This window comes from Erpetoichthys calabaricus, chromosome 2, assembly GCF_900747795.2.
Source record: "Erpetoichthys calabaricus chromosome 2, fErpCal1.3, whole genome shotgun sequence".
NCBI classification, from domain to species: domain Eukaryota; kingdom Metazoa; phylum Chordata; class Cladistia; order Polypteriformes; family Polypteridae; genus Erpetoichthys; species Erpetoichthys calabaricus.
Window position 1 is genome coordinate 113,972,065 of NC_041395.2, and position 23,196 is coordinate 113,995,260.

The 23,196-nt window shown below is 39.8% G+C and overlaps 1 protein-coding gene across 1 annotated transcript in view; it reads left to right on the top strand.

Moving 5' to 3' along the window:
* LOC114646274 (calsyntenin-2-like) overlaps nucleotides 1-23,196 on the top strand; it is a 791,236-nt gene that overhangs the window by 244,207 nt on the left and 523,833 nt on the right. The gene's annotated exons all lie outside the window — the stretch shown is intronic.

Below are 23,196 nucleotides of genomic sequence, written 5' to 3' on the forward strand. Positions count from 1 at the left end.
AAAGACTTGGCCACCAGTTTTATCTTGTCTTTTGAATACTTGTAGGAGAGAGATAATCTTGTTTTTGTCATCTAACGAAAACTAATCTTTCTTTCTTTCTTTCTTTCTTTCTTTCTTTCTTTCTTTCTTTCTTTCTTTCTTTCTTTCTTTCTTTCTTTCTTTCAAATGTAATACATCTAACAAAATATAAGAGACCATACAGAACATTAAGCTCATAGCTGTTAACTATCCCAACATCACATTCAGTCAATTTTTAAAATCAGTGACTCAATACATTTTTCACATAACCCTTTCTTTCTTTCTTTCTTTCTTTCTTTCTTTCTTTCTTTCTTTCTTTCTTTCTTTCTTTCTTTCTTTCTTTCTTTCTTTCTTTCTTTCTTTCTTATATGTGTTGGAAGGCCCTCTGGTTCCTTTTCCTTAACACCTCACTCTATTCCCAATTTTGGATGTTTGTTATTAAGCAGCCTCAGGAGTGAACTGCATGTTCTTCTGGTAATTGCATTAAAATGCAGGTGCCTGGAGTCTGTCAGTATCACTAATGAATGTTGTTTCCCCCTCTGAGCTCAAGTAGCTCTTGGCTACAAAGAGCCAATCAGATCTTGATTGGAATCGCCATCCTTTGGGGAAGGCCAGGTTCCCTTGCAAACAATATCAGTGAAAAGTGAGCATTGAAAGTGACAACATCCTAAAACAAATTTACAGCTCAAGGAAGGTTTGATAAGGTCAGGGGAGAAAGGGAACCCGTACATGTGCGGGCCCCATACTTTGTTTGCATTAGCTCTGAAAGTATTTGCTGATCAATAGAAGAAGACTGTGGCAAAGGATTTTGCTGTTAGCAGCCTGCCACCAGCTTAAAACTCTTTGCTTTCATGTGGGGAAGGTTTGCCTGTGTGCAAAAGTTATTGTTAATGATCTTTGAGCTCTTTGAATGGCAGGCGTCCTGGCTATAGAGACAACCTTTGTTATGACCAACTTCTGAAAACATCATGAAGAACTTTCAATCAAGGTGCTCACAGTATGTTTAATTCCCAAACCGTTGCTGGCAAGGGAGTTATTGGGGGTCCCAGGTAGACATGAGAGCTTGAAGCACCAGGTGTGGCCATCACTTTCAGCAGATTGTGAAGTCCTATGGGCATAAGTGCTTAGGCTGCTACTTCTTTTCATTGATAAAAGTTGCTGATATGAATTCAACAAACAAGTGAGCTCCCCTCCAATTAGGTGGAAGGTCTGACATTGCAGCCAGACAGACTCAGGAATGGACATCTTTGAAACAGTTTAAAGTACTTAGAAGAACATAACATTCTCACACTGCCTAATCCAGTTCAAGATCTTGGGGGGACTTAGTAAATTCCAGTGTAAGTAAAACGTTCTGTTCAGTACAGCCTTGTTCGATTGTTAAGTGCACTTCAATTTCTCGGCCAATTGCCACCTACAATAATTAAAAATGTTCAAAATTTTAAACATCAAAACATAATGTTGAAACGTAAACAACAATGGACTAACTCTACATAGTGGAAGACTGGTGTCTCTTCCACAGGATGCTTTTATTGCAAGAAAACACATTTTACCCTGAACTTAAACTATTTTCAAGCAGGATCAGCTCCTACTCTACTGAAACTACTGGAAGTCTTATCTCACAACAGAATATACATCTTTATGAATTTAATTCAAGAGGTTGTTCCCCAGCTGCAGATTATGGATTGAGTTTACCTGCTCCACTGCAGGACAGTAGCTCTGGATTCTAAAACTCAGGATGGTTGTGTTACAGTCAGGGTGTGTTCCCTGGCTTATGTTTATTTTCCCTTTTTGTGTCTTCTTTGTTTATTGTGATTGTTAAAATTTTATTCATATTTTTCTGTTTATTGCATTTATAAGAATTATGAACACTTTGAATTCAATTCACATTTTCATTTTCTGTTTCCTCCTAACTCACCACTAAAAGACAAACCCTTTCAGTAAAGAGATTGTGGGTTTGCTTCCCGGGTTCTCCCTGTGTGGAGAACAAGGTTATTATAGTTTTGCCGTTTTATATTAGGTTTTATTTCTATATTTTTTCTGACCTTACTTCGAAATTCAGTTTAGTTTTAGTTTTCCATCATCATGTATTTTTAGTTTTAATTTAGTTTTTATTTTGCAAAGACGTTTCTATTTTATTTTTGTATGTATATATATTAGTTTCAGTTTTAGTTTTAGTAATTATAGTATGGTTAAAGAGCTACTATGGAGTTTAGTTTTTGTGTCACAATGAGACAGAACTGTACACTTAACGGGTTTGGATATGAGTTTAATGTTAGTGGAAGCTTACTACACTACACAACACACTTTACATTTTGGTTTTGTTTTTGCCTGATAAAAACAAGCATAATCAAAACCAGGTACTGAATATGAACAATTTTACACAATTTTATAATTTGTAAAATATTTTCTATGTCATTTGTGCTGATCAAATCTGCGCTGACTGTTGCCACTTTTTTCTTTTCTTTTTATTGCCCAGAATGGGCCAATTTGTAATGAAATTTAGGTGAATTTTAAGGTGTGAGGGTTTTTTATTCTAAATGTCTACAACGCACAACATATCCTGCTCCAACGACAATGTGCTTATAATGAATGCCTTCAATATTCCATTCAAAAATGTTAAGGACTCCCCTAGACTTTCTCGTGTACTCAGATATGGGAGTGGATAGTTGAAGAGTAAACCGCAAGACAATGATTATATTATGTACATTAAAGAACCATCAACATCAAATCAAATCAATTTAACAATATATTGGAACAATTATTATAAAAGTAAAGTTGAATAAATCAGACTCTGCAGCTACATGAATAAAAAAAATAGACTATGTGTTCAGGTAAAGTACCACTTCTGGTTAATGGATTTGGCCCAAAAGTTAATACACATCTACAATTCTGGTGTAACAACCACATGCCAAATTTTATCCATCTATCTAGTTGCGTTTTTGAGATATCATGTTTACACACACACAGACATAATTCCAAAAAACAGCATTTTTGGACTCAAGGAAGTCTAAAATGTGAAGATTAATCAAAATGTCAAGGTCGATTTTTTTTCATGATTACTATACTTTCTCTTTACTTTGTGTGCGAAGTGGCAGGTGAATTACTGTCAACAAAAGCAGGCACCTGAGAAATAAACTGAAACGTTACTCACTCTTGATTTTTCTGTCCATACAGTAAAGTTTTTGTTGAGCAGCTCATTCCGATTTCAGTCATTTGAATTGCATCTTGATATACAACAAGAGCAAAGAAAGGCAGCGTGTAAATTGCTTTCTATTCCACACGTGCGTATTCAGCTTGCTCTGTCACCGCAAATGCTGTGTGAACACCCGCCCTCCATCACCAGCCACCGTTCACTGGATGAATATGTGTGGGTGGCACGTGATGGATGACTTTCAGTTTTAGAGTTAAAACTTATAAGGGTTGAAAACTAACAGCAAGAATATTCATTCAAAAACGAAAACTAAAATTATTATTTTATTTCAGTTAGTCTTTCCAGCTACTTTAATAGTTTCATTTAGTTTCAGTTTTGATTTTAGTTTTCGTTAACTATAATAACCTTGGTGGAGAGTGCTTTGAGTTGTGAGAAAACTGCTATATAAATGTAAAGAATTATTATTATAATTATTATTACTATATGACATACCATTCAACAGATCTTGAGGCTTGGTTATGCAAGACATCAAGCTTTTTTGAGGTTCCCCCTGGACACAGACAAGTGGACACTGAAGGTTTTACTACCAACACATGTTTATTCCTCTCTATCTATTATTTATAGTGCACACAACCCAGTACCCCCGTACCAAACACCCACAGTCCAGGCCTCTTTCCTCAATGCCTCTCCTTCTGGCCACCTCCACTGCTCTCCTCCAGGCTTCATCCTCTTCCACCCGACTCCAGCTGCTGAATGGAGGGAGGCGGCCCCTTTTATGTTCACCCTGACGTGCTCCTGGTGCCTCCCGATGAACTTCCGCCGGCACTTCCTGGTGCGGCGGAAGTTCCGGCTGTGCACCCGGAAGCACTCCGGGTGTCCCTGGTCGTCTTCTTCCCAGCACTTCCAGGTGTGGCGGAAGTGCTGAGGGCCAGGGCTCCTCAGGCATCGGGGCACTCCCTGGCGGTGACCATGGGCCCCTTTAGGGTTGAGCTCCTTTCCCATGGTCCCCATAGCCACCAGGGCGGTCACCCCCTCGTGGTCCGGAGGAGGCATAGTCCCTCTTCCGGTCCTTCTGGGCGTCCCGGCTGGGTACCGCCCCCAGCCGCTTGCCACAAAATCATTACATTTCTTATGAATGCCTTGAATTAGGGCAGCTCGCACCAATTCAGACTTTTTCATTATTAGTATCCATGTATGATGTGTTCTCTTATGATTCCTGTGCTTTGTGAGAGGAATCCAAAAAGAGGGGCCATCTTGATGTCACTGCTGAAAGACCACCTCAGCCTGGGAATTAGGCCTGTCAGTGGTTCATAGTGATTGTTTTGTTAAGATGTGCATTATTTGTATTATCTTTTTATGGCTTTTGAATTTTTTCCTTTTCTTTTTAGGTTATGGTTTGTGAATTTCAAATAAGAATTTGTTTGCTGTTTTTTTTCCTTGCATTTTTTGATTAAATTCAAATAAGTACTTTTTTTATAAGGATTCTTTGTGGATTTGTTTCTCTAGCCAGGGGTTTGACAGTTTTTTTCTTTTAAGAAACATTTTAGTAAATAGGGGGGGCGTCCAAAAAATTCCTACGATCATTTAGAAACATGGGAGCAGTGTGTATTTATTAACTATTCCAAGATGTATTATATGCCTACTGTCTTGTTAATCCAGTTTGTCGAGTGGCATTGTGCTAAGTTGATTGAGTCGGGATTTCTGCTCATCTTACAATTGTTCAGGTGACTTCCAAGAATTTTTGTTTTCTTATTTCACAATGGCAATTTTTCAAAAGACAATGATGATCATGGTTTTCTACACTAATGAATTTGTTTATAAAGAAATTGTTCGTATTGAACAAACTGTAAATTGGCGACATTAAAGCATCAGGAAAAACATTTTCATGAATAATGAAGCAGGCAAAACTGGATTTTTGCACAATGACAATGTACCTGCCTACACTGCATTGTCAGCCAAAGAGTTTTTGACCAAAAGCAATGTGGTTGTTGTTTCGCATCCCCCATATTTACCTGATCTTGTTCCCTGTGATTTATCCATCAAAATTGAGACTAAAGTGAAGAAGATTTGCTACTGTGATAAGATCCCAGCAAAACATGCAGGACGCTGCAGACATGGTAACAAAAGATGAGTACATGAAATATTTCCAGGACTGAGAGGAGCACTCAAACAAGTGTATTGAATCTGAAGGAGAGTAGTTTGAAGATGAATAAAGATGATAAAGTTTTTTGCCTTAACAATTCTGGGAATTTTTGGCTGCCCCCGTATTTTGTAGCACTTAAAGTACTTTGAAATTTAAAAGCCTGTTCCCCATTTTTGGTGCCTGAGCATTTTGAAGCCTGTCAGTAGAGTTCTTCTTCTTGGGGTGAAGTCTGTCTTTAGGCAGGCCAGTGAAGTCTCTGACCTGGTCTGGTGGGTCCTTTTTGCTGTTTTGAGGGCACTTGATTGTAACACAATTAAGATTGAAGGCCTAAAAATTGCAAAAAGGGAGGAGGATACTCATAAAACTCATGGACCAAAATAACATTATTAATATGTTTAATTTAACTTCTTACATTGAAGGAAAAAAATGCCCCAAAAGAAACAGTAATCATAAAAAAAAATCCAAAAAGTTACAAAATATCCCAAAAAAAGCTCATAGTTTAAAAATTTAATTGAACAAAGTAAAAGATTATTCCAAAAGCAAAATAATAAAGAAGCAAAATTAAAATACAAAAAAGGTACAAAAGAAAAACAAAAATATAAAAAACAAAAGAAAGACAAAGGCAATCCAATTGTATCTCAAATCAAAAAATCAAATGCAAAAAACACTAGCAAAATCAAAAAGCCAGTAAATCAAAATCCTTCCTCGTCAACAGAGCAACAAACTTAGAAAGAGGAAAGGGATGTACAAGATGTGAGCCAAACAGTAAAAGCGGGGATTGCTAATGACTTGACAGGCATACTGAGCCCTTGCTTGGACCCCTGCCTTGTTAGACTTAATATAAAAACTAGTACAGATTGAAAATCTAATCGACAATTACAAAACCAATTAAGGAAATTGAGCTATTAAATGACAGAAATTAAGAAGAACAATATCATGAACAAATTATTACAAAATAATCAACCAAAAACACCAAAATGAACAAACTCCAATAAAGAAAACTGAGATTGGGGTGGAGCTGAGGTAAATGTCCCATTGTTGAGGGCACAGAGAAGGAAAGTGAGTGGGAAAAACACATGGCCAGAAAAAGGCAGTGGTCAAAACCACGAGATCACAACAAGATAAAGCAAAAGAAATGAGAGCACAAAGTCAAATATCAGGAGATTAAAAAATAATACATCTCAAGGGCAAGACGCAGAAAGAGCTTTGGGATCTTAATGTTTGATGGCATGTCATCTCCCATGGATATGGGAGAAGTGAAAAACACAAAATAGTGGCATCTATTGGGATCTACGATGGTATTGTAGTAAACAAAAAATAAATAATTAGCCTTAAAATGAAGTATTTAATTAGTAAACTGATGAAATATTGAGAATTATTCATCTGGACAAGCCACAAAACTATATATAGATCATGGCTAGGAATGTTGCAAAGCCCAAGAAAAATGACCAACATAACAGTAAGAGCATCACACACACACACACACACACACACATACCGTATCTATATATTTATACAGTATTTATGAGTATGTATAGAGGGTAGGAGCAGCACTTGAACTTACACCATATGACTACGAATTGGGACTTGTCACTGTCAACAATTAAACGTCACCGGGCTGTTCAGAGTCCCCCCTTCAGTATACCCTAAAGCAGTCATTATGTGTGTTAGGAGGACACCATTCTGCCTCCTCTTAAAAGCCTAATCACTGGTGTGACCAAAAGTGTAGGTAGCCCAAATCCCATTTTGCGTGATTATATACCTTTATTTTTTCATGTCCCAGCTGTGCTTCCACAAGTCAGAGCGTTGGCAAGTGCCTGTAGCTGTCCGACAGCTGGGTTATTATCTGCTTGACCAGTCATCTGTTTATCTTTCAGGACAGTCTGTCCTGCCCTGGATTAATAGGTTAATATGACTCGCTAAGCTCTGGAAACTCCAAAAAAATTAGGATGGATTCTCAGTTTAATTACTTTTTTCGCTAGATGTGATTTAAATGTCAGTGTAAAAGATGTCACGAAGGTCTCCACAGGAGAAAATATCAAGAAATCATTAAAAGGTTCTTGTTGGACTGGCTCTGTAGGTGTTTATTGTGTGCAGGTTGAAATGGGATAAGGTAATGAGATTTCCTTCCCTTTTTTTAATTACATTTTTATCTTGGCAGTGGAAACTGCCATGTTGTAAAATAGGAACAAGCTAGTTGGTAAGAAATGTGCTTATTTAGGAGGATAAAAAAGAGGACAAGCAATTAGGTAAGTCTGAAGCAGTCAGGTCGGACCGATGGATAAATCAAACAATGCTAGTGAGAAGCTGAAGTTTGGACAAATCGCTATTAGCAAGCCAGATTGAGATATTGCCTTACGGTATAAAGAGAAGGCTGTGAAGGCGGAACATTTGTCATGTTGAATAAAGAGGATTCTCTTCATTTAGAGGCTGTGTGCTGTAATTCTCACATTTTTGAAGTCACTTTGTGATGTTAGAAAGCGCTTGTTCATGGAGCAATCTGGGAGCACATGCTGACCCAACATAGCGATGGACTGAAGATATGCATATTGTTGGTTTTTTAACATGTCTTCTCTTGCTTTTTGTGTCAGCGTTCACTCTGGCCATATGCAGTGTGTCTCTGATAGCAGCGTTATTAACTTAAGTTTGGAGCTGCTAGCCTGACTCTAATATTCACTGTGCTCAATAACTGCAGTGTAGTATCGACAGTGTAATAAACTGAGAGTTCCAAAGGACAAGCATCCCATAAAAAAATAGGAGGGGATTTGCAATCAAAGTCCGGTTAATAATGATGACAAATACAGGATCTTAATAAAATAAAAAGTTTATTTTCACAAAAAATGCTCTGCCATACAATGAAGCTGACAAAAGGCATAAAAAAGTTGCCAGAAATACAAACAAGGCAAGCAAAGTCCCAACACAAAATCCAAAGATCCAGAATAACAATAAACACAAGTAAACTCATTGACTCACTAGCTTATACACAATGAACTGCTTGGGAGGCCCTCCGGATTTATAGGGCTAAGGGTAAGGTTACTGGTGGTGATTGGCTGGTAGCCCACCCACAAAACACATGAAATGTAACACAGGTAATCTTACATACATTGACAAAATCAAAAAAAAAAAGGTAATAACATAATCGACAAAAGTAACATTATCATAAATAAAACAATCAAGAATGAACAAAACAGACATGAAACATGAATTTGAATTTGAATCCTGGCTGAAATGTAACGGACAGCACTGGACGGCTGATGTATTCACTGGTGTTAGAGGGATCGACCAAAGGCATCAGACGCTATACCACTGAGACCTTGAACTTCACCTATCTATACAAAATATATGGAGGCAAATGTAAATCATGCAAAAGTAATTGCCAAATGTACGTACAATTAGAATAATAATAATAATAATTCATGAGGTGTATTATTACCTGGATGCATCACTGGGTCCAGCAAGTTTCCCTGTATTTATATCCTGACACACAAGTCAATGTATAATAGTCACTCTTTTTAGAGGTATTAAATGTTAAATAGCAGGAAGCGGAAATTGAGTTTGCTTGTGCCAGACAAGATGGTTTGGTCAAGGGCATTGGAGTTACTCTGCAGCTCTCCACCAATAAATAAAATTTCCTGCACTCTTTTTACACTAAATATATTGCAGCATTTGTTATAATGCTGGAGGTAATGGTCAGCACTCTGGTACCTCCTGGGCCCAAGCCATGGCCAGACCAGATATATTGTATTATAATAATTATTATTTATTAATAAGGTATGGAGTATATAAGCAGTGATATGTGTTGGATTAAATAAGAAGAGTGTGATAAACAGACTCAATTCATTCATGAATTGTGTCTTAGTGTTTACTCAGATTGGAATGCTGGCACATTTATTAATGCTAGTGCCTTCAGGGTCCAAGGGTTCATTTTTTAACCCAGTCACTGTTTATGGGAGTTTACATGTTTTCCTTGTGTTTTTTGTGTGGTTTCTGTGGCGTCACAACAACTGGGCATGTCTACAGTTGTGCCCCACCAGGGACTGGCATCCCATCCAGGATGATTTGTGGCTCGTGCCTGATGTCTCAGATGGCCCATGACTGCTAAAATTCAGATTCAAAACGTGAATGGAATAATACATAACTAGTGTCTAAATGAAAGTTAATGTTATCTGGAAAATAATATTGTAGATTGTCTCTAGTAGTGTGGTATCTGATGTATAAAAAAATGGAACACAGTAGCCCGTGTGTAAATAGACTACAATCCTCGCCAATAGTGCAAGACGGATTGAGTTCAACAACTAATGTTTAATAAATAATAGATAATATTAATTAAATTTAACAACTAGAGGAAAATATTGACATAGTGATCTTCTGGCTACTTTGCCCCTGCTGTGATACAGAACATTGCATTAATGGGGATAATAGGGAGGAATATCTGGGCTGATGATGTTTTTGTTATTAATGCATAAAAATACCTAATTTGAAAATGTTTAACCTGGCAGGAAAGCCTTATAAGCCAGTTCTTCCAGGCACATTTATGACTTACCAGCTCATGCAGGTGTTTAGCCCCTAGCTGAATTACCAAAGCAGGAACTGACTGGCTGGTGCTGTACTGGGGTGGGGGCCGAGCTGCCTGAGCTGAGTTATTGACTTCCCACAAGTCCAAGAGGCATGTCAAGGACTGGAAAAACCGATGCTTGCCGAGACATGCTGTCTCTCTCTCGCTCTCTCTCTGCTGCTCCATCTATGCAGATAGCCACATTGTCATCTTTACTTCTTTATCCAAGGACTCTGCCGGACCACGTTGGCCCAGTGACCAATCAGCATACTAGGACAGGCAGCCATGTGGTAGACTAAGCAATAATATTAACTCTTTATTAGCCAGGTTATATTATTTTGCCAACGTTTTTACTCTGCTTATATTTTGCATAATTTATGAGTAAAGAAATGTAAATTCTGTACTGCATGTTCTAGTACTCTGTTTAACAGTCTGGAGTTACAGATATAAAAGAAAGGATAAAGTATTTAGAATAGTAATTAATCCTGATTGTGACCAGGATGGTAAGAGAAAAACTTACAAGGACTATAGCTAGGATTTGAAGCATTCTGCTAAGGTCTACGTAATAAACTGTCTGAAAGAGAAAATAGGGTTACCCAAGGTGACATGACTTGGAAGTCCCTAAAGCACTTTTAAAGGTTGTCCTCTAGATAGGCAATACCATCAAAAGCTCCGACTAGATATAAAAAGGGCCCTTGAATATTCTTTATAAAATAAAAAGTTTATTTGACAAAAGGCTCCGCAATGCACATAGTTCCTAAGAGCACAAAGAAATTGCCTGAGAAGGCAAGGCAATCCACTGCAAACAGAGTCTCAATACAGAATCCAAAGGTGAGGTCAAAAACAGAGCATGAGTTAAAAAATCCAGAAATCATGAAGAACAATAGCAAATGGCACAATTTAGACACAAGAAACACTCCCCACCCTAGTGTGTTTGAAATAAACTGCCAGGAACTATGGAAGGCCCCCAATATACAGGGTGGAAGGCAGTTCCTGGCGGTGATTGGCAGGTGGCCCCGCCCCTTGGGGAATCACTCACGTAATCAAATAAATACAAAAAATATGCATAATAAACAAAAGAAATACAAATGAATGATACAAAATCAGACAAAATAGCAAAACCTACAACAACAGCTAGTGGACACTGGGATCCTAACATGATAAAGCAGTGGGTCATGCAAAGACCAAGGCTGGAATATTGGCAGGATTCAGCAACTAGTATTAATAATTATTGTATAATTTAGAAACTAGGGTCAAATATTAATATTGTGCTGCAGTATGTTATGTTCATTAATACTGGCAATGGTTGATGCTACTCCAGGAGTGCTAGGTTCAAATTCCTACACGGTCACAGTCTTTGTCAAGTTTTCAGATTCTTTCCATGTCCACGTGGTCTTACTTCCACAACCTGAAGACGCAAGTGTTAGGATAATTGGTGACTCTGAACTGACATATGATGGACCGTGGAGTTGATGAGTATGACTGGAACCAATTTTGGGTTGGCACACCATCCAGAGCTGGCCCCAGCCTCGTATCCATTATTGCTCAGAATGACTAAGGTCCCGCCTAGAGATTTTAGGATGAAGAGGATCAGAAAACGTGTGGATGGATGAGCTACTGTGATGCTATATGGTATTTAGAGTTGGTGGAGCAAGAAGTGTGAAATAATAATGAGGCAGTGAAGATAGTACTATATGTAATCTTCACCAAACTAACCACATCTGGTTAATATGTTCAAGATTCAGTAAACTGTCTTGGCAAATATAAACTTAATTCAGTAGCTCCAGTGATGTTAAGTTAATATGGCTGAGCAATAGCTTTGGAAAAACTTACGGTTTACACCGTGCTTTGTTTCCGCAGTAGCTGCACTTATGAATATGCTTGTATGCGTCACTCGCTCGCTTCTTATTGTTTCGCTGCCTTATCAATTGTGTAATGAGTGATCACTCGTGCTGCGTTCAGTCAGTTCACATGAGCCGCTCTCTTGTGTGATGTTGCGATGTCCACGGCTTTATTTAATGTTAGCTAAGACCCGGCACTTAAAAGTTTCTCGCTACAGCAATTTTAACTACGTTACAAAGTGATCCAAAGTCTCGTTTATACCTCGTGTCTTCTCATTAAACTTGTATGTCGCGAATATGGTATTGCAAACGGCAGCGGGAGCATTTCTATAAACTTAATTTAAACTTACGATTTACACTGTGCTTTATTTCCGCAGTAGCTGCACTTATGATTATGCTTGTATGCGTCACTCGCTCGCTTCTTATTGTTTCGCTGCCTTCTCAATTGTGTAATGAATATTTTCTTCAGTGCTCTTTGGGGCTCTTCCTTGTTTTGTACGTACTGCGTTCACAGTCAGTTCACGTGATTACGTGGGAGGCGTGATGACGCGATACGCAACTCTGCCTCCCACGGCCATCAAGCTGCAGTCTAATACAGTATATGGACAAAAAAGAGGTTCCAGTTATGACCATTACACATAGAATTTCGAAATGAAACCTGCCTAACTTTTGTAAGTAAGCTGTAAGGAATGAGCCTGCCAAATTTCAGCCTTCCACCTACACGGGAAGTTGGAGAATTAGTGATGAGTGAGTCAGTCAGTCAGTGAGTGAGTGAGTGAGTCAGTGAGGGCTTTGCCTTTTATTAGTATAGAGATGAGTTTACTTAATAACTAATATTAAATGTTTAGGTGATTTGGGAACTGAATTGTAATTTGCCTGCACTCTGGTATCTGATCTGCAAAAATCCTGCGATTCACAAACGAGTCCAAACTATTTGTGATCTTAACTAATTTAGAAATATAGAGACAGAATGAGAGCAGTATTGTGACATAGTGGTTAGTGCTTAAATATGGCAAAGGAATTGGTTTTGAAGTTGCTGGTTTTCATTGTGTGACCCTCACTAAGTCAGTGCTTCAGTTATTAAATATGGATATAAGCAGTGTGAACGATAGAGGCACTGTCGACCCCTTGAACCCTCAGACTAGATGTCAGACACCAGATAAAAGTCCAATATGACTTTATTTTATAATAATAATGTGCACCAAGCACTTTACACTCCACTATACTCATAAATAAACAAATCAATAATAATCCTCCACACTCCCAGACGCGTTGCCACCCTTCCACCCAGCTCAGCTCAACGTCTGGGATTTCCCACAATCCTTTTATAGTCCTTGACCCAGAAGTGGTTCTGTCCCTCAGTCCATGAGACTTTCTATCAGTTCCGGGTCAGGTAAAAACTTCTCCTTTTCTTCAGCCCGGAAGTATATCATTTTTTCCGTTCCCGTGACTTTGAAATACTTCCGTGCTATACGGAAAGCATAAATCCCTGGGCCTCCCTGCAGTGACTCCTGGCAGCCCCCATGGTATCCAGCAGGGCTGTAAAGAAAAACTCCAAGGTCCATGATTCCCTGCTGGCATTCGGGGCATCTCCATGCTGCAAGGATGGCTCCATCTGGCGGCTTGGAGGTGCTGGCCGGAATATATGGTCGGCACTCCCTCACAGCAGTTATGCCATAGTTCTGGGCTCCTAAACTGCCTTGGTTGCCATGATTATAAGGGGGGTATGGTCCATTATAGTTGAAGGGGTTTGTGTTCAGAACCTGTGCACTACATGTGTGAAATGTGCATGTTCTCCTGTGTCTGAGCCAGTTTTTCTGTAGTTACTCCAGTCTTCTACTTACATTTCAAGATATTCTGGTTAAGTTAACTAATAAACTAAATGTGCCCACAGTAATGGTTATTTCCCATCTTAACCCCAGTGAATTGGATGAATGAATGAATAAATGCATGAATTGAATAGGATGACATGGTTAATATTGTCTTTAAACACATAGGCCCAATGCTTTTTTAAGCAGACAACTGCAGAACGTTGCGTGTTATGTCAAGTGGTTACAGAAGGATATGTTGTAACTTTTATATAGAAGTGTGCTTATCTCAAGAGGTTAGCCTGTGTATAATGTTCTGTGGTCGTTACAGCATCAGTTTAATACTTGCTAGACATCTGCACTGTTGCAATTTTTTTAATAACAGAAATAATTAGTAGACTGAGAAATGAGCTAATAAAGCTAACTGAATATAGAAGTTAGTGTGACAGGTTGGCCCGAGTTCTGCGAATCTCATGGATTTGCCCATGCGTGACTTCCATAATGCTTATTTGGCTTATACAGAAAGTGCAACCTGAATCACAACAGATTTTTTACAACAAAAGCAATGAGCCACATGATTAAATTAGAATTCTGTGAATAAAATAATAATGTGCCGAGCACTACTGTAGATTACTGAGATTATTAAAATAAAAAAAAGGAAACTCTCACAAATACTAATGAGTCCCAGCACTGCATTGTGCGGAAAGCTGTGTCTGTGAGCATTTAGTGCTTTTAATGAAGAATGGAAAATGAAGTTATAATATTAATAATGATAATAAGGAAAGTGAAGTGATTTTAAAAAGTCATTAGCACAGATTTATTTGTCCATAAGAATGTTATTGCTGATTAACGTTAACTGAATGTGTTGCCATTCCCTTTCATTTGAACCGTACAATTGGGACAGTCGGAACTGAGTAAGCAGCCACCATGTTTTGTGTCCTGCAGGTCAGATGGCCCCACACTTACTGTGCCAGCACTGCCTACCCAAGCTAGCTGCAGTTTATTTCCTGTTAATGGTAGCATTTTGCTACCATCACAGGATTTGACAGTTAGGAGTATCATATTTCCCTTATTATTTCCATATCCACACTCATGTCTATTAAGAAACTGATTCTTGCCTTCTTTATTTATATGGCGCCTTACACACATCACCCGGCCTGATGCCTGGATTTGTACAGTATACAGGCAATTTTCTTGCTGCCTGGCCCAGTTCAAGATGCACTCAATCACTTCTTCATTTGCATGCAGACTGGAGTGTTTATCACCAAAAGAAAATCCTGACGGGCAGCCTTGGCAGGAAGAGTAATGGTCTGATCCATGCTGCTCACTCCCTGAATGTTTTCTAGTGACCATCTGCTGAAGTTTAGAGAGGCATCCTGAACTGGTCAGGGCAGCAAGATGGCTCTGTCTCAACAGCATAAATCCCAAAGAGCACATCTGGGCAGCTATTTGCTTTGACGTTGTCTCCGTCTGCACAGGGTAAAAAACATGCACATAATGATACATTTAGGATTCTGTTTTGCTTATCTTTTGTAAGATTGATCCCATATGTCAGTTATACATACTGTGATATTCTTAGGTATATCTATAGTGGAAGGGGCTTCATTTTGCCTGGAGCTAAATAATAAAGCAAACATTTGGACAAAAAAAAGAACATTTATTCTTCAAGTATGAACACAATGAAGGGATACATAATGATAGAACACCAAATGCCGAAAATAAAAAAAACTTGCTGTCTCTCTGCCTCACTGCACAGACATTTTTTATATTTATTTTTTCCAGATGGGGTGGTTGGTCCGTTTTTTCCTCTCATAAAATATAATGTCTTAAAAAAATTGAAACTCCCACTCACCTGAAAGACACACCACACAACCTCACCTAGTGACTCTACACCACTGAGCTGTTGTCCTGTAGACCCCACTTTTGAAGCGCTTTGGGGATTAGGAACACCCTTTGGAAATGCTGAGGTCTATGTCCTAGAGCTCCCCCTGCTGGCTTCTTGTTTCCTTGTAGTGCTGATCTGCATTATTTATTTAAAAGGCGGGTGTTCCTTAAGGTTATATCACATTACAGAATATTTCCAGCAATTTTTAGTCATACCCATTATTTACATAATCTTAGAGAATTGGAGGAATTTGGTGGTGTACTCCCATGTAACCAGTCACATAATGTGACATGCCCAGGGACTCAATCCAACTTATCTGTGACAGGTTTGAGTTTGTCTTCAGTCATAGGGGTAGGCAGTGTGTTTATCAGATTGCTCATCTTGAAGTACATTTTATATGATACAGCGATGAACAGTAAAGAACGTGGGTGTTTTGGACCACACAAACAGAAGAGAAGCTCATCTGTCTGACGTCTCGTGTTTTACATACTGCAACGGAATGGGGAAAAAAAGAAGAAACAAGGGCAGAGATTGTGGCTGACCTCGCCATAGTTTTAAGCCTTGGTACAGCACAGGGTCAGTCTGACAGAACACTATTGGGATTGGTTCCTGCCTTGTGCCCTGTGTTGGCTGGGATTGGCTCCAGCAGACCCTCGTGACCCTGTGTTCGGATTCAGCGGGTTGGAAAATGGATGGATGGATTACCATGCTAGAAGATTGGCACATAATTGCTAAATACGACATAGCTAGAGATTATCAGACATTTACATTGACAAGGACCTGCAACAAGATCATCAGCTGTGGTGGGCAAGTCTGAAATTCCCCACAACTCGGTAGTGACATTGTCTTTATTGTTCATTCCAGTCCCATATACCTGGGCATAGGGCTTGATTTGTTTTAAGAAGGCATCCTGTGACAACTAACGGCGTGGCCTTCCAACCATCCTCATAATCTTCTGATTAGTCCAGTGTGCACCATTACCTCAGGTGCACTCTGAGAACTTTGGGAACACACAGTCATCTAGTAGTTTTCCACCCACCTTGTGGGTTCCTCTGACCACATTCTCAAGACTTGGAAAGTGCTTCCTAATAAATTATGGACCATTTAGACTGGTTCCTGTTTTACTCTGTCACCACCTCGACAGACTAGCACTCTGTCACATTATCCATTTGTTTTTCACCACAATTTTCCATAGCAGGACCAAGGTGATGGAGGCTAGCCTGGCAGCACTGAGCTCATTAACCAGCTTTAGATGTGGCACCTGCCCATCACATTCAACTAGGCACCCACGTTCATCCACACAAGGCTGACGCCAGAATCATGTTGGCTCTGGCTCAAGTACGTAGTGATTCTATCTCATTTTCTTCCACTTTTCTCTTTTTGTTTGTCAACGGTTCTCTAAAACATAAGTATTTATGTTTAGATGTCTTTTGAAAACACACCTTTTCATTAAAATTTTTGAAACTGTTTGTTTCTCTTCAAAAGGACAGCTGTTGCTGTACTAACAAAGAGTTTAGGATATTGATGTTTACCTTAGTCTGTTTGCATGTATAATTATGTACTGTAGTAGTAGTAGTAGTACTATTCCCTCTTGCTCAGTTTTTGTCTTGTTCTCTGCTGCTTTTGGTGCTTACACGTTCTAGTTATTCTTATATTCTAACTTGCCTTGTACATCACCTTGAATAAAGGTATCTGCTAACTAAACAACTGTTTAACCTTCTAAGCTGTTTTTCTTTATTTTTGAGTCATATTTTGCATCATCTTATTTCTCTTCCTTTGTCCCCTGCAAAGCAGATGTGACTGGCAGCTCTGCCCAGTCAAACAGAAAGGCTCTGAGGGGGCATCCTGCTACACAGCTGGTGCCCTGAAGAGACTCAATCCCCCTGTCCACATAATACACGCATTTGCTGTCAGAACAGCAGGGTGAAGGGCTTACTCGCCAGCTGCTCTGGGTTTGTCAATAAGACTTTGCACGGTGTAATTTCACTCATGTGCTCTGCAGGAATTTCTTGTTTCTAAGCTTACTTCCAGCCTGGTAAGACACAAAACAAAGAGGAAAATCCAGATGTCTCTGTGTCTTTATGAGATGATCTCATTGCAAAAGCCATCAGTAATTTCCAAAACTGTCACAGTGGTCATTAGGATGAATTGTGTTTTATTTCATTTTACATATTCCTAAATCACTGAAATGATTAAAATCAACTTGAAAATGGTATGACTGCTCAAGCATGCACGGTGGCAGTGATGATGATGCACATGCTTATGATTAAAGCCGAGGCCACATTCTTATTAATGGGATTTTCTGAAGTAGCTAACGGAGATAAGAGCTTGGCCATAAAAACCCATTAGGAGGTCTGTGGTCTGAACTCCCCCGACTGGAGGCTTTCAGATAAGAAGATAGAGAGCTTTCAGTGGTCCCTCCTTGGGTGTCGTAGTGGTGGTAAAATATGTATTATATATATAGGGCCCAGAATTCTTTGCTACACCCCTGGTAACTCTTATTACAGAGCACAGCCATCAGTTAGCTTTACATATCCTTTCAGTGACACTCTCCATTTATTTTTCACCAAAATTTTCCATAGCAGGATCAAAGGGATGGAGGCTAGCCTGGAAACACTGAGCTCAATAACCAGCTTTCGATGCAGTACCAGTCCATCACAGGGCACAATCAAATAGGCACCCACGTCCATCCTCACAATGCCAGAGTCATGTGATGAGGTGGCCTGTGATTTCCACTCAGACACTTGAGCCATGGATTGCTGTGATGATGCCGGTTCTGCTCCATGTTCCCATCTGGCTTCTGGAGAGCTCTCGAACCCGACACTGTCAATAATGTCACCGATGAGCTAGACAGTGAAGACATCAACAACGAAGCAAGAGGATGGTGCAAAAGTGCAGAGTTCTTTTATTTAAAAACAAAACTAAAAACAGTGTCCAAATAACCATGTGCAGTGTCTCAAATTGTTCTTAAATAATTAATCCATTAAAACAGATGAACTGTGGAGGTTAAAATCCAATAAATAAATCCTTTTTAAACCGAGATTAAAAACATGGCTGGAAGAAGTCTTGTCTTAAAACTCCGGTGCTTTCTTCTTTCTACCGGGAGTCGTCCTACCAGCAAATGCAGCTCCTTCCTATTCTGGTCTGGTAGCCTTCCGAGCCCCGGCTACGGAAGGCTGCAGCCAGACCGAGACTTGGGTTCCTTCCCCAGCGAACAGGGCGCTCACGCTGGGGCTCAACACGCCCAAAGTCTCCTTGACTGCCGCTCCCTTCAACGGCAAGTCATCTCCTCGGCCTGTCACTCCAACTCTTCCAAGCTGGTCAGCTGGAGCGACTGCTTCAATCTGCCCCCGTGACAGTTGGCCAAACACTCCTCCAGGGCTCTCCTACCAGCTTCATTCAACCTTCATTGAGCCTGCTCTCGCTCGCACTCCCACTCACTGATGCACTTCCTTCCTGCCACCTTCTTCTCCCTTAACCTCCGTTCCCGTTCTTTCCTTTTTTCTCACCCCCCTATCCGCCTCTGGCTTTCTATTATATATTAAGGGGACGTGGATCAGGTGTGGCGATTAACAGCTCCCGGCTTCAATCACAGATGTGCCCAGGAACCGCTCCGGCCACCCTACAAAGCCCCCTCTTTAGGCCGCGAGTGCGCCGATTATCTATTTAAAGATGGCCTTTTCAATTTCAGCTGTGGACCCGCTATACCACAATTGCACTCCTGTAGAGGGTGCTAAAACTGTGAGAGCTCACTTAAGCCCTTTTTAAAGTGGTATCATTCTTCTATTTTAAACAACTGCAGGGCCAGACAGATGAGGTCCCATCCTGAAAGCCACTCAGATTAAAGGCTAATTGACAGAAGAAGCACTCAAAGTAACTGTTGTGGGTGAAGCATTTTTAGTCATATGAGTCATTGGCATGTTGACAATATAAGCCTAATTTTAACAAATTTTGTCTTTTTTGTTTTAACTGAAAGCAGCACTATGGATAGTGCTTCTGCTTAATGGCTATGAAGTCAAATCGTAGACTGATCCCTGTCTGTGTGGAGTTTGCATGTTCATCCTGTGTGTGCATATAGAGTGCAATGGTTTCCCCTCCAACACTTACACAAGCAGTTTAGATTAGTTTTTCACTCTGAAGTGCCATTGTAAGACTAAGTATGCCTTATGATGGAGTGCTATCCTATCTAAGGAAGACAGCTGACACACGCTTAATCCAGCTAGGTCGCTAACAATAAGAACATAAGAAATCTGACAAGCGAGAGGAAACCTTTCAGTCCGTCAAGCCCATTTGTTTAGATGATAGCTAAGCGGTCCCAATATCTCATCCAGATTCTTCTTAAAGGTTGTCGAAGCTTCTGCTTCATCTACATGTCTTCATAGTTTGTTCCAGAGTCCCACAACTCTTTGCATAAAGATGTGCTTCCTGGCTTCAGTCCTAAAGTTTCCACTGAAGTCCTCGAGTATGTTAATCTGCTGTTTAGTTGAACAAATGCTTTTTCAATGCTTTGAGAAATTTCAAGACCTGGATGAGGTCTCCTCTCAGTCTCCTCAGCCCTAGACTAAACAGGTTTCATTCTTGGAGTATGTGAGAGTAGGACATGTCCTTAAGTCCCAGGATGGACCTGGTTGCTCTTCTCTGCACAACTTCAAGTGCTGCTACGACTTGCTTATAGTGTGGTGATCAGAACTGCACAGAATGCTCCAGATGTGGTCTCACTTGTGCATTATATAGTCTAAGCATATCATCCCTGATTTTTTACAACATAATCTAACATTTTACTTGCATTTTTAATAGCTTTTGCATATTGCTTAGATGATAAAAATGTTGTGTCAACATTAACCCCTAAATCCTTTTCAGAGGATGCTTCCTTTAGCACAGTGTTCTCTCATCTTGTATTTGTAATTGACATTTCTTTTACCCATGTGTAGCACTTTGCACTTTTCTACATTAAACTATATTTTCCAAGTGTTCGCCCAGTTATGAACCTTGTTCTTGAATTGTTTTTGCTGCCTCCTCAGTGTTTACCATTTCTCCAAATTTAGTATCATCTATGAAATTCACAAGTCTACTAGCTACTAACGTCAGTAAAATAAATCAGAATAAGTAACGGTCCAATGATAGACCACTGAGGGACTCCAATGATGACCTCACTCCATTGCCCTCTTATCTGTAGCCTTTGTCTCCTGCCAATTTGGGATCCGCTTTTATAGGTTATGTCTGATACCTACAGCTTCTAGTTTCAGAATTCATCTTTGGTGTAGGCAGCCCACGGCCGTAAACTTAGACATGCGGGTTTACTAAATGGAAGGATGTTGGAACGGATTGCTTATTTTGAACCTTTCTGGGTTAATGCAGCTGGAATAAGCTGAGCAGAGCATCTTTGAAAATGGTTGACTGGTTTATTCTCCTCTTTTGCAAAGTCAACTGGCCATAGACCAACAAATATATTAAAGGGGCTGATATTGTTAGGATCCAAATTAGTTAATCAGTTTACTGTACTGTCTTGCAGAGTATTTAAACAAATCTGTGTCTTTATGTGTATTCAGTATGTAATTAATAATCTGTAAATGTTATAATTCTATTTTCCCTGTGAACTTGTTACAGCATTCTGAGCTGGCACTCGATGAAAAGCGCTATACAAAACTAAATTGAATAAAAATAAAATTGAATTAGCAGTGATTTCATTTCAAAGAGTTTAATGAGCCCAGATCGCCAAAGTTAATTTCAAATTAGTGTACCTTTAAACCAACATATTTGCTGAATGCTCACATTTGGTTCACTTAACACCTTTATGCCTGCAGGCTCCCATTTTCATGCTGCATGTATCATTTTGCACTTCAGAGTGGCTGGGCGCCAAAGTTTACACGGAGAGACAAGAGGCGCAGCATTGGCACCTATCCTGCTTTGAAAGTGATCCTGAAATGGATTAAGCCGCTTCAGTAAATGACTGCATGGAGGGATGTGCAGATGTTTTTCTTCCATTCTTCCTTCTGTACTATGTTTCTCTCTCTTCTATTTTTAGTGTCCACTCTTTCACAACTTGCTGAAGACAACGTCTCACAATAGTGCCAACGCCTTTCTTTCTTTTTTTTTTGAAGTTGCCTCCCCCAGATTAAGTCACCCCTGAGTAATGACAGCATTAGAGCGGCACCTTTTAATTAAGTTTTTATCTTGGTGGCAGAAGTGCCAGGCGTTCGCCAAGGAAGAAGTCCATAGGGAGGAGTGAGAGATTGGCTTGTTGTTTTAATACGGCAGACAATTACAGAGCTCTGAAGCCTTGGAAGTCACACGGCGCTGATGCAATCTGTGCACATCATTACGGAACCACTGGCCACAGCCCCTGCAAGGTCCAATATTTGCACTTCTCTCTGTGCTCATGCCGTCTCTTATTTTATGCTCCGTTACCTTTAATGGAACAGGAAAAATTATGATTTTCCTAAGCTGGTGGGGTGTAGTGTTTATAGATGTGAAATATTTATAGACATCGTTTTCATTTTTTTTTTCTCAGTTTTTGCACATTTCTTATTAGGCTGTCTGTAATTCCTAACACCAGTTTCAAATTTGTGATCATAAGCAGTGATCTGCCATTATCTGTTTCTGCACGTTCTGTATTAAAGACTGCCACATGGAAAAATGTCACAATGCTAATGCCTGAATGCTTCCATTATACACGTGTAAGATTTTTGGGGTCAATGTCATTCCCCTCGTGCTCTTTCTCAAGAAAGGGAAGGGGAGGCTGTATATCGGCCTGGTATGTGAAACTATACCCTGCAATAAACTGTAATGCTAGCTTGGGTCCCCATAAGCCATGTTCAAAGAATCCATGGAGTGATGGACTTATGGAGTGAGTTTCAGGTTGTGACTTTTTGTATTATTGGTCAAGAATACCTAATGAGATCAAATCAGACCAAGAAGTAATAACTTGGCGGTGCTTTTAAATAAAATGCACTCTGCACTCGGTGAAACATTGATTTACTGTGTGTATGGCTGTCATTTTGTAAGGAAACAATGTCAGCTCTTCTTTCACAAATTTCTGAACAATTCTAAACATTATGCCAATCTGTGAAGTCAATTTCTGGCTTGATTTTGATGGAGGTCATGTCACAACGGGAGCAACTCGTTGAATTCTGCTGTGATTTTTTTGACTCTACTCAATTTGAACGCCATTCTCCTCATAGTAATGTGTTAATGGGTTTAAATTGTAGCCAAAAATTTGTGTAATATTTGACTGAAAACTGAATGTAGGTTGTGGCCAGTAGGAGTTGTCTTAGGACTCCAAACCTTTGACCCAACTACACTAAACACCAGACATAGGTTCAAATGTCCTTTTATTTGTACTTTAAACCTTCAATAGACAATATGTCAGTCACAAATCCATCCTTCCTCTTCTTCTTTCTTCCAAATTTCCTCCACAAAATGTTGTCATCATCTTCCTGATTCTGACTCAACCGAGTGAGATGAGGAGGCGCCTTTTATGCTGGACCCGAGAGTACCTCTGGTGCCAAAGCATTGCAGAAAGGTAGCACCTCCAGGTCAGTTGGGAAGCTCCTTCAAGTAGGGATAGCCTTTCACTGAAGTTCCTCCTGAAGGCACCCATGGAACCCAGCAGGGTTGCCCAATGGTACTACAGTTCCCAGTATGTCATTTGGGTATGTGGATCTCTGTGAGGTTCAAGTCCCTGTGTCTGTCTGCGGGTTGTGCGTATGTTCTCCCCATGAGTACACCAGCTGTCACACCATATTTACAAAGATGTGCTGTTATGTTACAACCAGGGGTTGCTCCCTGGCTTGGG